This window comes from Chlorocebus sabaeus, chromosome 9 (assembly GCF_047675955.1).
Source record: "Chlorocebus sabaeus isolate Y175 chromosome 9, mChlSab1.0.hap1, whole genome shotgun sequence".
NCBI lineage: Eukaryota > Metazoa > Chordata > Mammalia > Primates > Cercopithecidae > Chlorocebus > Chlorocebus sabaeus.
Genome location: NC_132912.1, coordinates 21040423 through 21058645, shown reverse-complemented (window position 1 = coordinate 21058645; position 18223 = coordinate 21040423). Strand labels below are relative to the sequence as shown.

General features: G+C 41.6%; 1 protein-coding gene across 2 annotated transcripts in view; it reads left to right on the top strand.

The window, feature by feature from the left end:
* NEBL (nebulette) overlaps positions 1-18223 on the top strand; it is a 380625-nt gene that overhangs the window by 150011 nt on the left and 212391 nt on the right. The window lies entirely within an intron of this gene.

Genomic DNA, 18223 nt, shown 5'->3' with positions numbered 1-18223 from the left:
CGATGTTTCCTAACAATCTTGACTTATTTGGTCCTAAATATTTAAACACGTTTTACAAATAGCTTTTCCACACCGCATATGTGGGGAAAAACAAGGTGTTAACTTGACCCAGTTGCAGTGCGTGTGGGGCTAACACCCCGTCTGTGTATCTCACACCAGCCACGGGCTTTGTTTTCGTCCTGTCACTTTGTTCATATTTCTTTCATATGTCACATTGACAGCATGAACAAAGATGAGAACACCACAATTGGCTCTCGGTCAACCATGTTAGATGGCAACTTGCCTTCAATATGGTGAAACACATCAGTTAAGACTAGGGTTGTGAGTGGCAGGGTTTTCTGCAGGGACACCCGATCTTTTAGTAAACATGGGGTGCTCTCTTTCAAAGAAGCTGTCTTTCCTGGCACCCCATAGGAAGACACGGAGCAAGCAACCACATTGCAATCCATTGGTCAGTGGTGAAGTAAGGAGGGAAGAGGGGAGAAGGCAGGTGGAGGTAGGGGAGCCTGGGTGGTTGTAGGCCTCTTTCATCTGTTCACTGGCTGTTCACATCAGAGAAACTACAGTTTGTACATTGAGGCAGTCCATCTTATCTATCTGTCTTGAGGGTGTCTGTAAGTATTAAATGAGGTAGTTAGGTGTGAAAACATTTCAAAAAGTGAGAAGATATTCTATGACTGTGGAGGCTTGTTACGATGGTGATAATGATGGTCCCTGAGAATTCCTGGTATGTGAAAGGGAAAAGCACAGAATTTGTGAAGGAAAGTCTTGTTCAGCTAACAGGCTTAGAAAATGTCAGTCTGTAGCTCTTTTTCTGGGGGAGATGGGAGAATGGAGTCTTGCTCTGTTGCCCAGGCTGGAGTGCAGTGGTGCGGTCTCGGCTCACTACAACCTCTGCCTCCCGGGTTCAAGCAGTTCTCTGCCTCACCCTCCCCAGTAGCTGGTATTACAGGTGCCTGCTACCATGCCTGGCTAAGTTTTGTATTTTTAGTCTAGACAGGGTTTCACCATCTTGGCCAGGCTGGTCTTGAACTCCTGACTTCGTGATCCACCCGCCTCGGCCTCCCAGAGTGCTGGGATTACAGGCGTGAACCACTGCGCCCGGCCTGAAGCTCTTTTGTAATGAGAGCCGGCAACTTTCAGTGGCTTGGGATTGAATCATTTCCTTGATGGTGTATCTAACCACAGGGGAGGTTGCAGTTGCCTGTAGTCTCTTTCTGGGGGACTTGGGATCACTTCTCAGTCCATTTAATTAGAGGAAATCATCTCCAAGTGGAATTTACTGTTGGTTAACAATGCCATGAATACATGGTTGGGAGCTACTTTTTAGTTTGTGTGAAATGCTGGTGTTTGTGTACTGGTTTTGGCTACAAAAATTGAGTGCTGGCCAAGGAGAGACACTATTACGGAGGCCAGCAAGAACACCTCTGTTCGTTCACACCTCGGGGATACCAGAACTTGGCTTTGTGCAGATCCAATGTGCCTTTCTTCTCGTCAAGTTAGGGTTCATCAGGTAATTCTGGACAAGTACACACTGGACGTAGAAGTAAATCAAGCAATCAAATACACATTTCCTGCCTGTGATATGCTTTGGTACTGTGCAAAATAATTTATAATTAGTTTCTCCTCCCTTCATAAATTTATAAGGTGTCTGAGCAAAGAGGACTAACACACATCTTGGAATGACTATATTTAATTTGTTGTAAGGACTGAAAAAGAGAAAGATCAGGCTGGGAAGCCGAGGTGGGTGGATCACTTGAGGTCAGGAGTTCGAGACCAGCCTGGCCAACATGGTGAAACCTCATCTCCACAAAAAGTACAAAAATTGGCTGGGAGTGGTGGCGGCTGCCTATAATCCCAACTGCTCGAGAGACTGAATGAAGCAGAATTGCTTGAACATGAGAGGTGGAGGTTGCAGTGAGCTGAGATCGTGCCACTGTACTCTAGCCTGGGCAACAGAGCAAGACTCCATCTCGGGGGGGAAAAAAAAAGAGAGAAGAATCAGTGTGGATTGGACTCAGTAGTGTTTTGTGCTAGACGTGAGATTTGAATGGAGCCTTCAAGGTTGAGAAAGAATCTGATATAAACACTGTCCCCTCCCTTTCGAAGGCACACCACACCCTTTGGGCTCGGTTAGTGGTTATAGATGCCTTCAGCACATCCCAGGAGCAAGCATTTATTGTTTTCCTATTATGTGTCTGACTCTGGAGATGCAAAGAAAAACAAGGTCACTGTTTTATGAATGGCTGATTTTATTCTCCCTGATGTGGCCAGCTGCAAGCTTCAAAGGGCAGCATATACAAATAATTATAGGCTGGTGGGACAAGAGCTAATGGCGAGATGTGCAAAGATCTGTGGGATTGCCAAGCAGCAGTCAGGGGAAGGCGTCAGATCTTTATAAAGATTTCGCTCAAATGTCCTCTTCTTTAGAAGCAATTGGGCTCCATCAAGCAGACAACATGGGGAAATTCAATGCAATTCAAAAAACACGTATTGACTACCTACTCTGTGCACTGGGATATAAAGACATCATCATCATCAACAGCACTGCTGTATTCCAAGGACGTAATTTTACATGTATTATTTAATCACAAACAGCTTCAGTGATACAGGTGTTTAGTATCATCTCTATTTAGATAAAACATTCAACCTTTAGAGAATTTCGATAACTTGCCCTTTCACACTTAGCTGGTATGGAATAGGCCCTTGGAATGGGACCTAGATCTCTGAGCCCTCGATGTCCACACTCTTCACCAGTACTCTGGTCCCCTTGCTCAGAAAGCACCTAGAAGAGATCTGTAAGCAAAGAATTGTAATACAAGGGATGATGTAGTATATGTAAAGGTAGAATTTGGCATTAAGTATAAGTAGGAAGAAGTCATTATGATTTCTTTTTTTCTGGGTGAGAGGTGAGAACACTAATGTAGGAATATTTCCATTTTTGCAAAAACCTGGATAGGCGTCTATCCTAATGGTGATACTCAGTAATGGCATTGGAATCCATTTTGGCCTATTAAATGATTTGATTCTGCATGAGAGCATTTCCTTAGAGTTTTGATATCTGGAATTCTGAACAGCTCACTGGTTTTGGTGGAAAATTGACTATTAATATTTTATAGGCTTGTTTTGATCATTTGTGGTGCTAAATGAATCACATCTATTCATAGCTCCAAGTTTTCAAATTCCGAAATCTTTTAGAATTGTGTGGTTAAAACCAGTTCACTTCTTTCAGTTCATTAGCTTACCAAATGAGCCAAACATAAAGAAAATCAAAAATTATTTTCTAATCCAATCTAGAAAGTTATTTATAGTTACCCACTGTTATCTCTTTCTTTAAAAATTTTCTCTTTTCTTTTTATTTCCCCCTTCTCTCCTCTTGAGAGGGTTATAAACACTGTGAATATTTTTAATCTAAATGCTAAATCCTCTCAAGGTTTTTTGGAATCTATATCAGGTGCCAGATTGTCATAAGAAAATTTTATGAAATACTGCGAATAAACAAACAAACCAAGAGTAGCTCTTTAGAGCCAGTGGTTCACAGGCTTTATCCAGCACTTGGTGAACATCCACTCGGCCAGCCCCTGACTGCAGTAGATGTGGACTGCCCTGGACCTTGGCAGTCAAGAGGAAGAGAGGAAGGGAAAGCCCTTTTGTAGTCACTAGTTCCCTTTTGATCACACATCACAGCATGAACTGCTTCAAAGAAATAGGATAAAGAGTGGTTAGACGCCCCAACGGGCCCACAGTAGTCCATTCAACAAGAAGCAAAAGTAAGACTGCTTCTGGTGGAATCAGCAACATTATAGTTCAGCTGTGGGGGGCGTCAGGCTTTTACTGCTTGCCTTGGGCCTGGCTCACCTCATTTTCTTTAGGAAAGTGAGAGCCAAAGCCCTGACTTAGAAACAAAAGTTTTGGAACACAAACTCTTATAAGTTGGGTGATCCCTAAACTTAAAACATCCAGGTGAGATGAAAAGCCCCTTAAAAAAGAAATTTCTAGCCAGGTGCTGTGGCTTATGCCTGTAATCCTAGTACTTTGGGAGGCTGAGGTGGCAGGATTGCTTGAGGCTAGGAGTTTGACATCAGCCTGGGCACCATAGGGAGACCGCTGTTTCTACAAACATTTTGTAAAACATTAGGGCATGATAGTGCCTACCTGTAGTCTCAGCTACTCAGGAGGCTGAGACAGAAGGATCCTGTTGAGCCCAGGAGTTGGAGGCTGCAGTTAGCTGTAATCACACCACTGTGCTCCAGCAGCCTGGCCGACACAGCAAGACTCTAAGAAACAAACAAACAAACAAAAAACCCAAAAAACAGAAAAAGAAGCTTACTGATTATTTTAATATCATGTGGTAGAAAGCGTTTCCTTTTTTGGGCTGTGTAGCACACTCTTATTGGAAGGGAAGGCATAGATGCTTGGATGCTCTGAACCAGGGGTCTGGAGACTTCTCAAAGCCATTGAAATGGTTCTTCCGATGAAATTCTGAGTGGGAGCTCCCACTGAGAAGACAACAACATGGAACTGTCATGATTGAAGCAGGGGAGGGGGCAAGCCCCTGGCATCTCCAACCCGCCCTGACCCTGCTCATCTTCCCAACCCCAGAGCCTTAAGGAAACCTGGGCTTCTGTAGAGCATAGTTTTGAAACAGGCTGCTTAAAATGAAGACAAAACGATAGCTACTCCCCACTTAGTTGTTTATGTTCTTGGCTTAGCTATTATGTGCTTGGCTTAGCTGTTTGCAATCATGTTGAAAATAAGAGGGATTTGGGGCTCACTGTGCTCTTAAATGGAGTGTGTGTAATTTATGAGGGCTGATACGATGAAAGATGGAAAATGATAATGGAGAGAATGCAAATCATTCTGGAAACTTTGAGTCTTTCTTTTGTAATCTATGTTGATTCTTTTTTAATCTTCCAGGTTTCTGCAGAGTCATAAAAACATGGTTCATAGGAAGTACAATATATGACAGTAGTAAGGATGAGAAGGCAAAGCGATTTTTTTATAGGGAACATAATAGTTAAACATCTTTTGGGAGAAATGAAGGCACGTGTTTAGTATAAACCTTTGGAAGCTCAAGAAGGCGGTAATGTGGCTTGCCCTTGGCACGTTTCTGAACCTTCTTATTTTATATTCCATTTCCAGAGGGTTTCTCTCTCAGTTATCTGTCACCTAACCATTCAGTAAGGTGGACCTTACTGGTAAGTATTACCTAAAGCAGAACCTTTCTCAGGTGGGAGTTGCATCTTAAAGTATGTCTGCTGAAGTCTGACTTCCTTCAAAGCAATGAATCCCTGACTGAGGAACTCCATTGACTGTCCAAAGACAATTGGAGAGCTATTTTGGATAGCATTGTCCATAAGTTTCAAATCCCACTCTGTATGATTGCCCGATCATAAACTTGACCTAAATTTCATTTGCCACTGAATGCCAATTGTGTGTCAGTAATTGGATATCCTGCAGTGAGTGAAACCAGATGAGGCCCTTATTCTCAGGGGGTTTATGGTCTAGTGGGGGAGAGGGTGGTAATAACGTAATAAAAAGTAGGCCAGGCCTGATGGCTCACTCCTGTAATCCCAGTGCTTTGGAAAGCTGAGGTGCAAGGATCACTTGATCCCAGGAATTTGGGGTTGTAGTGAGCTACGATCACACCACTGCACTCCAGCCTGGGTGACAGAGTGAGACCCTATATCTAAAATAATATTAATAATAATAAAAAATAGGAAAAAGTTAAAACTGCAACAAGACCTGCAGAGAGAATGGAGTGTATTTTAAGTATATTTTAAGGCACTTTTGGGGAGTTGGAGGCCTGTATACCTTTCTGCAGCAGATGCATAATAAAATCTTAGAACAGTCTGCTGTGTCCTGCTCAGCTCTGGATCCCATTTCCAAATGTATATTCATTGTTCCCCATTTTTTAACGCTAGGGGACTCTGCTCTTTATTGAGTTCTTTTTTTTTTTTTTTTTTTTTTTTTAAGCCGGAGTCTCGCTCTGTTGCCCAGGCTGGAGTGCACTGGCATGATCTCAGCTCACTGCAGTCTCCGCCTCCCAGGTTCCAGCGATTCTCCTGCCTCAGCCTCCCGAGTAGATGGGATTACAGGCATGTGCCACCACACCCAGCTAATTTTTGTTTTTTTTGTAGAGACGGGGTTTCACCATGTTGGCCAGGCTGGTCTCGAACTCCTGACCTCAAGTGATCTGCCCGCCTTGGCCTCCCAAAGCGCTAGGATTGCAGGCATGAGCTACTGCGGCTGGCCCTCTTATTATGTCTTGTCTCATTGGACAACTTCAGACTTCTAAACACAAACACTGTTTCTCCAGACAGTTTTTATTGGGTTCTGCTGGTCTTGGACAAGAAACCTTTTATGCTTGCCTTCTAACTTTCTCTTTTCTTTGAACCTAATTTTGGCAGCTTTACACTTCCCCCTTTTGATTTTCCACCATTTGATGCTGTCTTCTGATCCATGGTGATGCTTCTTGTTCTCCAAGTAAGCACTTTCTCATGTATGAATTGGTAAAAGTTCATTGGGAGAAGCTTCAGCATGTTTCTTTTCAAGGTTTTGAGGCAATGTAAATGATGAGAGGTTATGTTTCACATATAGGAATGGGTGAATGTGAGTAAGAACTTCAAAGGGGACGAATTCACTGGATGTGGTACGTTTCCTTCAGGGAGCACAGCATGCTAAGCAGATGTTACCTCCGACCTTTGCGATTTCTCTCATCCTCACAGTTTCCCGTAAGTCAGATCCCCGCCCTGTGCCCCGCCCCACCCCCCGCCATTTTAATCCTGGATAAAATGATGTAAGAGACAGAAATGTCAGTAGTGGGAGACAGGAAAATAACCAAGATGTTTTGATTTTTGTGTCACCACTGGGTTTTTGAGCCTTTAATCACAGGGACCTGGTGTTCTACTCTCATCCCTCCTGAAATGACCTGCATCCTTTTCATCTGTTTCCCAAGGCCTGGAAAGTTGGTCCTTTGATTCCCTCCTGGCCTACCCTACCTCCCTTTCTATCATTTCCAGAGCTGATGGTGGAGGTGTGAGAGCTGTACTTTGGGCGGGCAGGCTCTAGGCTATTTGTTATGAGTAAGTGGTCAGAATCTGGTAACTGGCCCTTGAATTAGGCATTTGAATATATAGCCTATCTATCCAGGAGAATGCTTTAAAAGTATTAAATCAGGCTGGGCATAGTAGCTTATGGCTATAATCCCAATGCTTTGGTAGGCTGAAGCAGGAGGATCACTTGAGGCCAGGAGTTCAAGATCAGCCTAGGCAACATAGGGAGACCATTGTCTTTGCAAAAAAATTAACAAATAAAAATAAACAAGCTAGGCATGGTGGTTCATGCTTGTAGCCCCAGCTACTTAGGAGGCTGAGGCAGAAGGATCGCTTGAGGCCAGGGGTTCAAGGATGCAGTGAGCTATGATCATGCCACTGCACTCCAGCCTGGGTGACAGAGTGAGACCCTGTCTATGTTAACATCATACTTTAAAAAACCTTCCATTCGGGACAATTGTATTGTATTCTGAAATGAGATACCTGGGCCTCCAAAATATGGGTTGTGCTTTGTAAAATGGAGTTTTTCTCATTACAAAATGTTGGAAGAGAGCAATTAGACTTTCCTTCTCTCTCTCCTTCCCTCTGTCTTGATTTTTGGTGAGGTCAAGGATCACGATGATGCTAAATCAGAAATTAAGGTGACACAAATTTGATCCTGACTGGTAGAACTGCTCTGGACCCCTTTTGACTGACACTGAGTTCCTATTTCTGTGGAATTTTTCTTATTTACAGGAATCCATGATCTGTGAATGTCTTCTAAGGGAAATTTAATAAGCATGTTTAGCTACTGAGTTAGCTTCCTAAACACACAGTATTTTAGACACCAGACAGCTAAATATACCAATTCCAAGTGATTTACTTAAACCAAAAAAGTGAAATATAGTAAAGCCAAGAATTCTATTCTATTTTTAATTAGGCAATTGTAGAACCTTAATACTGATTTTTAAAAAAAACCTCTAGAATGGCTTTACTGTGTGTATTTTGTTCATTAATTTAAGGATTTTTTTATGTCTGTTTTCATCTTTGTCCTTTGTTGTAGATTTTAAACTAGAGACCAGTGATCTTATTAATTTAATGGTTGCTAATAAATAACCACGCTAAGCAATCACCTGGATGATATTGTGCCGTTGGATGATAAGGGTGATAATGTATGAAATGAAGTAGAAAGAATGGAAGGTAGTTTCATAAAAAACAAGAGTCTCGTAAGAATGAAGAACAAGACACTTTTCTGACAGCTGGACAGATGCTTTTCCAGTTCTTTCTTGGCATAAATTACAAATAGAGAAAGACCATGGTATTGTTGGTTTCAAACCTTTACCAACAAAGAAATCTCACTGCAGGACCCTCCATACTTTCTGTAACTTATTCTGTATAAGGTGCTTTAATTATATATTGGTTTAATCTGCATTTAATGGACACCTCCTTCGGCCCAACCCTGCCTGCTCTTGGGTGGGGGTTGTGTGAGGCGAGAGACCAGCGGCCCTGGGGAGAGGGGGTGAGTGGAGGAAAGACCTGAGCCCCGACTTAGAGGGGCTTATTGGGTCCCCTCAAAATATATTCTCCCAAATTCTATAAACAGTTTTTCTTTTTTTTCTGTATTTCATTTGACTTTCTCCTCTCATTCTCCACTGAAATGTTTACCCTTTCTTTGAAAGAAACCCAAAAGTGACTCTTTTCCTCTTTCCATGGATCAGATGCCAAATTCTCTGAGAAATATGTCGAATAAGAAAGGATCCTTTACCTTGTTTGGAAGTAGCTCTTTCTGTTTTTCTTTCCCCACCCAACACCTGTGCCCTTTTGTCAACTATTTATAGAACTTGCTCCTTCTTAAAATAATGTGGATCGAAAATGGTTTTGATTGCTTCATGGACACAGAAAGACTTCTCCAATAAAAGCAACTTTCTTCTTCTTGTTTTCCTTGGCAAAATGAAATCATGTTGTAAGCAATATCCTCTTGTCGTCCATCAGACTCTAGATGGGTGGCTCCTAACGCTTTTTGGGTCATGGACCACTACGGAAATTTGGTGAAAGCCATGCAACTCCTCCTTTGGAAAAGTTATGGTAGCCAGCTTTAGAATATAAATGCAGAAGTTCAGGGCATAGTGACCCCCATCAGTGGAACCCTAGAAAGTCTCAGGCTTTAGCAGGAGTGGCTGGGCTGGCCAAGGGAAGGAACAGGGAAGAAGGACTGGTTGGATTTACAGGTCTCACAGAGAGTGGTGGCATTGTCACAGAAAGATGATGGACTCCCTAACTTCTAAGCACAATTTTGTTTTATCTCCATTAAAATATTAACTCTTTTGGAAACATGGACTCTTACTGCCTTAAAAAAAGCAGTCTAGCAACAAGTGTTAAAACTTGAAAAATACAAATATGTTTTGGTCTGGCAATTCCACTCCTGGGATTCTCTCCCATAGAAACAAAATTATCAGCATAGAAAACATAAGTACAAGGATGTCTATGACAGCGCCGTCTGTAGTACACAAAACTGGAGACAGAGTGAAAGCTCATCTGCAAGAGAATAGTGAGTTACATTATGATGATCCATACCAAAGAATGTGATGCGGTCATTTAAAGGAAGGAAATAGAGATCTATAGCCAAATGCCTTGGAGGTATGGCTGTAAAGTGTTGCTCAGTGAGAAACACAGGTGCAGAAAAGCATAGAGATGACAAAACCGTCTGTGTGTGCCTGCATGTGCGTATCTATGTCTGTATATGTATAGCTCTGATTAGGAATATATGTATAGGTAGAAAAATATGGATTAATATAATCCAGGTTACTAACATTGGTTCTTGGGGCTTACAGGGTGAGCCTAGCAAATAAAGAAAAAAAAAGATTACAATACTTAAAAATAAAGTGTTAGTATGACAGTAATTCATTGTATCAGATTATACTTATGGGTGGGTAGATGTAAAAAGAAATAAAATAGTGATTTAATTTAATTTATTATTATTATTGTTTTTGAGACACTTGCTCTGTCAGCCAGGCTGAAGTACAGTGGCATGATCACAGCTCACTGCAGGCTTGACTTCCTGGGCTCAAGTAGTCCTCCCACCTCAGCCTCCCGAGTAGCTGGGACCACAAGCATGCACCACCATGCCTGGCTAATTTTATTTTATTTGGAAAGACGGGGTCTACCTATGTTGCCCAGGCTGGTCTGGAACTCTTGGGCTCAAACAATCCCCCCATCTTGACCTTGCAAAGTGCTGGGATTACAGGTGCAAGCCACTGTGCCTGGCCAGATAATGATTTCAAAACAGTTTTGCTTATGTATATTTTAAATTTTACTGTTTTACTTCTTCGCAGTCAGTAACACTGGGGCTTTACCGTTCAGGCTGCTGGGGGCTGACCTGGCCAATTTGACCAGCTGGGGATCTCCCTGCTGACTTCTTAGATGGATATTCTATGACTTATTGTTCTAAAGGCATTAGGTCTTTTAGCAAATGTTTATTGGATGTCCATTTTATGTCATATACTAGGCCTCATGCTCCTTAAAGAACTAAGATGTGAGTGTGGGTGTGTCTGCACAAGTCAGGGACTGTTTACAGCTGCAATTGAACTTCCTGTCTTCAATTTGATATTTGTCTGTTTATTTGGTTGTGAGCGTGCAAATGGAGGGCATAAGGTGTTACTCTCAGGCCAGTAAGAACCTAAGAATTTGTTTGGGTGAGGTCTTGATTTCATTTTTTGCCTCTATTAAATGGCCTACCCTTAATTCTCCAGTTTCTCCATAGAAATGCCTAAAGACCTTGAGAGGATAATACTGAAAGGGTTTTAGAGGAAAAAGAAAGTTGAGATGCTTTCTGTGAGTCAGTGTTTCTCCAAACTGTCTTTTCCTGCCTGCCTGTATGCATCACAGTTACCTAGCGAATCCGGTCAGAGTGCTCACTGAGGGGCCTGGCCCCAGACCCACTAAGAGGGAGGCCCAGAAATCTGCATTGTTAATTCTCCAGGTGATTCTTATTTATGCATGTTAATATTTGAGAACCAGTTCCATAAAACATTGTCCCAAATAATGAACACTCCTGGCATTTTTTTCCCCCAAAATTTTACTCTTTTAATAAATTTTTCCAATATTTCAATGGCTTTGAATTTTTATTTTTTTATTAATTAATGATGCGTTTATTCATTCGTGCATTTATTCATAATGATGTCTGCATTTTAGAGAAGATTTCATGTAGAGGAAACTTCTTCAAATAACACTGTTGTTACCAAATACCCACTGCATTCTTAATGTAAAGGAATCAATGTAGGTCAGTTAAAGGCTAGAATGGTTTAAAAAAATCAACAATCTGATGCTCAAATTCAATTGTCTTTAATATACATGTATTTATCTGTATACATATGAGAAAAAATTTCAGGTTACAATGCATTCTGTTGTTTTGAACTACAGGAATCAAACCAGAATTTTTACCCGTGTTACACATTTGATACACTCATGGATTCTTGATTTTTCGGACTACTTTTGGTTTGCTTATAATTTTCCATAATGGAGACAAGAACTGAAAGTGTTTTTCAGGTATTTTTTATTCCCTTTCGTGCATTTCTTCCCCAAGAAATTTAGATACATTTTGAGATTTATGTAAAATCTTAAAATAATTGAGTAATTTAAGCAAAGGCTAGTTCCTATGAAAAGCAGAATTATATGGCAATTTTCCTATATTCCTCATGCGATTATGCTTGTGCAGAGAACAACCCTATTCTGATTAGAAAGATCCTGCCTGAGAACCTTTTAGCTGCACAGCAGGATGTATACAACCCAAGTCGATTCAAGAAACTCATGACGTCATCCCTCAGTCAATAATCATTGATTGAATAGTGTTGGTTTCAGATCTAGGTATTAGGTACTAGTAGGGATACAGAAGGAAAATTCATAGTTTCCGTCTTTGAAGAATAATCTGGTTCAGAATATAGTTCAAATGTGCATGTTTTGACATGGCTTCATAACAAAAGGTTCTTTCAACCAAAATGCTAGGGAAACCAGCATTAAAGGAGAAATTGTGGGGCTGGCAAGGTGTTCGCCGCAGGGACACGGGTTGTCAGGAGAAAATGGAACAGAAACAAGACATGAGAAATGTGTGAGCTTAATCCATAACCCTGTTTCCTTCCAAAGGTGTCAGCTGCATGGCATGGGAGGTCAGGCAGGTGGTCTGTGTTCCCCAGGGTGGGAGAAGCATTAGTAGAAACAGGTGATGAATTCCTTAATTAGGGTCGGGAAACACTGCAGAAGAGCTGTGGTCTAGGGTTTTTATGAAACGCGAAGCTTGGAGAAATTAAAGAAGCCCAGTGTGAAGAAGTTAGGAGGCAGGATCAAGGTAGTGACTGTGAAAACGGAGAAGAAAAACTTAGAGCTCCTTTTGGAGAAAATGGGATATTAGGGTTAAATTGCAAAAAAAAGCTGCGTAATGAAAATATCTGTGACGTTGTTAAACCCATCACGGTGGGTTCAGTCTAAGGCATTTTAAATTAGAGTGAACACTGTGGGTAGTGGTGTGAAAGAGACCTCATTAATTGATGATATGGTTTAGCTCTGTATCCCTATCCAAATCTCATGTCGAATTGTAATCTCCACGTGTTGGAGGAGGGACCAGGTGGGAGGTGACTGAATCTTGGGGGCAGATTTCCTCTTGCTGTTTTCGTATAGTAAATGAGTTCTCACGAGATCTGCTTGTTAAAAAGTGTGTAGTGCTTCCCCCTTTGCTCGTTCTCTTTCCTACTCCACTGTGTGAAGATGTGCCGACTTCCCCTTTGCCTTCTGCCATGATCGTGAGTTTCCCGAGACCTCTCCATCCATGCTTCCTGTACAGCCTGCAGAACTGTGAGCCAATTACACCTCTTTTCTTTATAAATTACCCAGTCTCAGTTCTTTATAGCAGCGTGAGAATGGACTAATACAATTGATTTTTAAATCTTTAATTTTCTGTTGATTTATAATTTAAAAATTTATTTCTGTAATAAAGTACAAATATCATCTAACAGACCTTTGACATGGTAAATATTCTACAGCGTAGGATAAGGTTTCAGTAGTAGGTGGTGAGTAAGTGCTAGATGACTGAATTCTGGTGTTTTTCTTGGAAAGTAATCTGCAATTCTATATGACATTTTTTCCTGCATAGGACACGAAGTTCTACTACAATTATTTAGGAATAACTTTTTTATGACTCATGTTAGTAAGATTATTGTAAATCAACATTTAAAAAAACAATGTTTCATTACCATAAAAAAAAACACCTCCCTCCTTCCCACATCAAGGATATCTTCCTCTTGTCTAAGAAGCACCTACTCCTTTTTGGAAGTTGACATTTACGTGGAGAGAGTACCTTTCATCTCTGAAAAAGAAAAAGAAACACATGTAGAAAAACCCAACTAACTAACAAATCACCTTAATTACTACCTACAGAGAAAAAGTGTTGGCTTTATGTTTTTTTTTTTTTTAATTGTGTGTGTTGTTAGCTCAATTCACAAATGAGAAATAAGTAGTAGTGGAAAAACAGAGGCTTATATTTGGTGTGGTAGGTGCAGAGAAAGGGTACATCAGATTGCTACCTAACGGAGCAAGGAAATCAGTTCTTATTTTCCGTTAGAAAACAAAACAAATGGCAATAATCCATTTATGCCTGAGGTTGCAATTTTTTGAATTTTTGCAATCAGACCTTGGCGATGACCTTAAGCAGTAGGCTATAGAAAACTCCCACATGCTTAGAGTTCCAATAATGGAACACTAGGCATAAATGGGCTAAAGACAAATAAAAAAAAAAGTTGTGACAGTCTATTGACTTACTACGGAGCACTAGGCTTCTGCAATCTGTTCACCTGTGGAATGCTTGTTAGTTACCTCCTAATTACTGAAGATTGGGCTTTATCAGTAGTGGCATGATGTTCCTGAGGGTTTCTTTTCCTGCAGTATCTGATAATGCCATAGCTTGTCCAGTAAATCATTTATTTTGCTAGGCCATGAAATAATGTCCACCTTACAAGTTGGAAAAATCTTTCTGATAGGAAGAATTTTGGCTGTGTTCCACCTTCCTGGGTTCTCTGGTTCTCAGCTGCTACATGGCTACCAGCTTCTCCCAGGGAATGTCTGTGGGACAAGACATTCTCTTTACTCGCCACTTGTCCTCTAGCACTAAGTACCTGTTTTTCTCTGGAATGTGACAACCAGGTGTTGTCATGTTGTCAGCTTTTTGTCTCTGGTGGCCTGTCAGCTGGCTAGACCTGGAGAAGTAGGCAATAGAGTCTAGCCCTGGGGTTAGACTAGCATTTTCCTGACCACCTCCATCCCTCGGACATCTTACCTGCTACTTTCTGTGGAGAAGGGAGGATCTATACTATACAAGCTCATGGGGATCTGCATTGGTTTCCAGAGGGAACTGCAGAAGATTGGGTGTGCAGGAGCGAATTCCTGACCAGGAAGTCAGGAGCCTCTTGTGCTGGCTTTGTCTGCTGGAGACCAGCTCTCCTCCTCTACCTGGTGCTTCTAGCCTTTTTCTCTGCCGTTAAATCCCAATGTGGCCCTTCTTGGCCATTCGATTCCTACCTTCTTTCTCTCCCTTCAATGCACTTGATTTTTCTCCAGTGAATCAGCTTTCTTCCATTTAGACTACAAAAACAGCAGAGCATTCAGAAAGACAAGAGACATCTTACCTGATGTCATCTGCTCCATTGCAGTCTTTTGCTCACTTAGTCATTTTGGGGTGTTGCATTCTTGTTTTGGGAGCCTTATTGCTGTTTGCAGTAAGTATTTAACCCTCTATCTCAAAATGTTCAGAGTTTCAATTTAAACAGATTCTTACCCACTTGATTTTATTTTTCTACAAATGTTTTGCTCCTTCCTTTGCAAAGGCTGGTCTCCTGCTTCACTCATTTACCTGGGAATGGGCAGCTTCTCTCTCTTTAGAGACCTCTGTTCTTTGCAGAAGGTCAACATTCTGCAACCCTGTGTAGATGGGGAGGGATAAATGTGTTTGGCCAGGAAAAGTCACTTTTGACTGGGTACTAATGGGGAGACTAGAACCTTGCCTACCATAGTGCAACATGGGACACTATAAACCACCCCATCCAGCTAGCGCTCAGGGCCCCTCTGTAGCCATTTCCTGGGGCCACACTGGGGCCATATGGCCTCTTGAGGGCAGGGCAATAATAAACCTGTCGTGGTAGCTGCAGGTCCCTCTGCCCCGCTCTGCCCCCCTCTGCCCCGCTCTGCCCCGCTCTGCCTCCCTCTGCCCCGCTCTGCCCCGCTCTGCCCCGCTCTGCCCCGCTCTGCCCCGCTCTGCCTGGCTTTTTCCTTGCCCTAGTGGCCAAAACTCTTAACTAGATTCACCGAAGATGGTGACACGGCCATGAGCCGCCTTCCAAACTACAACAGTTCGTGGCAGCAGTGAAAGTTTAATTTTTTAAACCCTTCCATCAGAGGAGGAAGTGCTTTATAGTAAATGACTACATTGCTGGAAATCACTTACTGGCGTCATCTTGATTATATTCCTTAGTCATTACGGTTTGCATCACATGGTCTTTTCTCAAACATCAGCATGGGGAACCAATGATGAAATTGCATTTCTTTGAATTAGAGTGCAAATTATTATGGGAGAAGAAAGACATTAAAGGAGCAGCGTTCACGTTTATGTTTGAAGAAATGTGACAGGCGTCACAGCCTCCATGGCAGTTAAAGCGGGGGTTGTAAGAGAACATGGAGCCATCGGACCTCATTGCCTTGGTTCCAGTGAGTGTAGGGAAAATGCTTTGGCTTTTACAACCCTGGGTATATAAATCCTGGATGTAGAATAAGTTTGGTTTGTATTTCTTTTCCTTTTTTCTTTTGCGAGGTGAGACAGGGTCTCACTCTGTTGCCCATGCTGGAGTGCATTGGTGCAATCACAGCTCACTGCAGCCTCGACCTCCTGGGCTCAAGTGATCCTCCTACCTCAGCCTCCTGAGTAGCTGGGACTACAGGCATGCATCACCATGCCTGGCTAATATTTTTAAATTTTTAGTAGGGATAGGGTCTTGCCATATTGCCCAGGCTTGTCTTGAACTCCTCGGGTCAAGCACCCCTCACACCTTACCCTCCCAAAGTGCTGAGTTTATAGGCGTGAGCCACTACATCCAGCCTGGCTTGTATTTCTTGTGGGGCTAGGAGAATATAGCATCACTGCAGGTCTTCTCACACATAATTGGGCAATCAATAAATGACTGTTGGAATAAACAGTCTGGTCTCTGTAGTAAGACTCTGGTCTTACTCAGAGAGTACGCCCTTCTTCCCCAACAGCCTTTCCCCGCCACCTCCCCCACCACCACACACACACACATCTGGGTTTCTGTATAGTTTTTGTATGGTAAAAGCCAGGGATTTGGAAATTTTTGGTGTCGCAGATAAAAATAAATAATTCAGACATAAGTCTGGGAAAGAGAATGAATTATTGTTTGCTTGGGCTCCTTTACTGGCTCTGACTCCAGGCCTTGCCTGACCCTGAACACCCACCGTATCTTCACTTGTTCCAGATGGCAGATCCTGTCTTGTTTGTAGCCCCCAGAACTTACTGGGGTGTGACCTTCCATCCTTGTCATCCCACAGTCCTCATGATCCGAATACTGGACTGACAGAAGTTTGTCCATAGACAAATGAAGTGATCGAATTAAGGGACTTCATTGGGGCTAGTTGTGAATTCAGATTGTGACTTTTAGGGGGTGTCAGAATTGACACGTTGCAGAGTGTTCAAAGCAATGCCAGTTGGATTTTTAATGTGATATGCAGATTGGATAGTATTATTGCTGTGTGCATTATTGTAATTTCTATTCTTCTTCATGGCCATCTGCTTGGTTATATATATTTTAATTCTGATGTCAAGTATGAGATGTAGACATAGAATTTTTGTTGTTCTACCATTTCCCCTGTCTTCTTTTATCTGCACATTTCTTGAAGCAGCCAGGAGCCATGGTTTCTAAATGCCTATTGTTGAGAGCCCTGGCAAGAGTGGAGACCTTATCTTTGGATTTCCCATAGATTCTAGATGAATGAATGAGTTACTGGAAACAATAACAGACATTATTTACTGGGAGTTAATGATGAGCCAGTCGTTTGCTAAGCTTCTTGTACACTATTTCATTTAATCTTCCCCGTAACTTTCTTAGGTTAGCATGATTGTTCTCATTTTGTAGCTGAGGGAGCTGTGACTCAGAGAAGTCACGTAAACTGCCTGAGGCCACATGGCTACTCAGGGCCCTTGCTAATATTTGACCTTAAGACTTTCTGACTCCAAAGCCTGAGATGTTTCTTATTAGCTATCTCAGCATAGTCATTATTATAACATTTCTGTGACTTCCACACCATATTGTATCAGTGATGTGATGTTTTAGGTTTAAAATTCTCCAAGATCTCTTCATTAGGTGAAATTTTTATATTTGGACTTTTAAAAATTGTGATTTCTGGTAAGTAGCCTTTTATCATATTTAATTTATTTTTTTTTACTCCATTTGATTTTCATCATTCCTGAATGTTTTTAATACTTTTAATTAAGTTATGCAGTAAACTTTTCATTCAGAGGTCAATGATTTTAGCCAGTTTATTATTTTAGCAGCACTACCATTTTGTTGGCAGTACCCATCTTAATTGGTATTGAATAAATGTCCTCGTGTTTTCTGAGCTTACTGATTTTTAAATTCGAATTCTGTATAGGATCCTATTTCAAGTATCTAATGTTTTCAGTTATTGGTATAGTGCTGATCAGAACATTACCATTGAAGCTATTATAAAACCAATGAAAGAATAAATTACTCATGTTTCAAAAACATTTTAAAAAGTAGATCTGATCATAGAAAGTACCCAGTTGTATTAGAAACTTGCTTTTCTGTGTAATGATACTTTGTTAGGAACCGGTTGAACACTTTAATCCATAGTGCATTGGAGTGTTGGCTGCAAATTCGAATCCTAAATTCTTCAGGAGTTCTTTTTTTGTTGTTGACAGAGTCTCGCTCTGTTGCCCAGGCTGGAGTGCAATGGCGTGATCTTGGCTCACTGCAACCTCCACTTCCTGGGTTCAAGTGATTCTTGTGCCTCAGCCTCCTGAGTAGCTGGGATTACAGGTGTCTGCAACCACGCCCGGCCAATTTTTGTATTTTTAGTAGAGATGAGGTTTCACTGTGTTGGCCAGGCTGGTCTCAAACTCC